The 1,489-nt window shown below is 56.5% G+C and overlaps 1 protein-coding gene across 8 annotated transcripts in view; it reads right to left on the bottom strand.

The window, feature by feature from the left end:
- Window positions 1-1,489, bottom strand: part of EXOC6B (exocyst complex component 6B) — a 234,165-nt gene that overhangs the window by 117,999 nt on the left and 114,677 nt on the right. The gene's annotated exons all lie outside the window — the stretch shown is intronic.

Raw genomic sequence — 1,489 nt, 5'->3', positions numbered from 1 at the left:
CCCTGTCCCTGTTCCCTGCCAGCAGAGCCCGACCCCCCCGGCTGCCCCCTCCTGTCAGGGACTTGTGCAGAGCCACAAGGTCCCCCCTGAGCCTCCTTTGCTCCAGCCTGAGCCCCTTTCCAGCTCCCTCAGGAATTCTCCAGCCCCTTCCCAGCCCCGTTCCCTTCCCTGGACAGCTCCAGCCCCTCAGGGTCTCTCCAGAGCTGCCCCCAGCACTGGAGGTGCCCCAGCAGTGCCAGCACAGGGGACTGTGGACACAGGGTGGCCCTGCTGCCACCCCAGAGCTGGCACATTTAATATCCAACCCTGTGTTCCTCCAGCACATCTGTGGAACTTTCCTCCAAAATTCCATTCAAGTATCAGAGGATAAAGAGATTTTCTGAAAACACCGAGTCCGACCCCAACTGCTGAGGTCCAGGAACGTTCCATGCCCAGTTCCCAGTGTCACTGGGCAGGTGTGGGATCCAGAGGGACGTGTCCAGCTGCTTTCTGGACCATAATTTGGACAAATATCGGATTTATTTATCCATGGGGCAGTGAAACAACCAATGATGGTGTCAGCAAAGAGAAAGGGGGGCCAAAGGACACCAAATCCACAAATGGGAGGAATCCAAGGCCAGGCTGGATATTGTGGCTTGGAGCAGCCTGGGATAGCTGAAGGTGTCCCTGCCCATGGGCACTGGATGGGCTTTAAGGTCCCTCCAACCAACCCGCCGTGGGGTTCTGTGAACTGCAGAACTGTTTGTGAGGGGTGCAGCACTGCAGGGACCGCCCTGCAGGGCTGGGAGGAACAACCTCCAGAGCGCACTGCTCCAGCTCGGCCGGGGCTCCCAGTGCCCACAGCATTTCCACCCCAACAGCTGAACCCCACGCTCCTTCCCACGGGCATCACCCCCGGGCTGGGCTCTGAACAGCCCCTCTGGGGTGGTTTTTGTACCCAACCAGGCTCTACCTCAGCATCCCAAGCCCTGAGATCCCCCAAAATCCAAGGATCTGCAGTGCTCCAACATCTGCCCCCCACCCCGGCCCCCGGGCCATCAAAGCCTGGATGTTTCATCCCTGCCCGTTCCTCCCTCCTCCACACCCGCCCTGTTTCTGTCTGAAATTGGATCACAAACATTTGCAGGGAAGGGACAACGTCTTGCTTTGAACTGTTGGGAGCCAAGGGAGAGAGGGGGGGAAAAAAAAAACCCAAAAAAAACAACAAAACACCAAAACTCCATCTCATTTAGAATTCACAAAACAAACAACATGCAGCAACAAATATCACCTGAGCGAGGCACCAGCTGTCAACCTGCTCCTCTCCAGAAAATGAACTCATTAAAAGCAAAACCTGATGGTAATTTAATGATTCTCCAGCTGTTGTGGCATTACACAACCAGGCTGCCTCGGGATGCCCTCAGCTCCCGAGGGCTTGTGAGGAGCCATAGCCTGACTTGCTCCTTGTTCTCCCCAAGTGCAGCTCCAGGCCCCAGCAGGAACTCAGCTC

Source organism: Corvus brachyrhynchos, unplaced genomic scaffold (genome assembly GCF_000691975.1).
Source record: "Corvus brachyrhynchos isolate BGI_N302 unplaced genomic scaffold, ASM69197v1 scaffold85, whole genome shotgun sequence".
In the NCBI taxonomy this organism is placed as follows: Eukaryota; Metazoa; Chordata; class Aves; order Passeriformes; family Corvidae; genus Corvus; species Corvus brachyrhynchos.
This window is presented reverse-complemented; position numbering and strand designations above follow the sequence as displayed.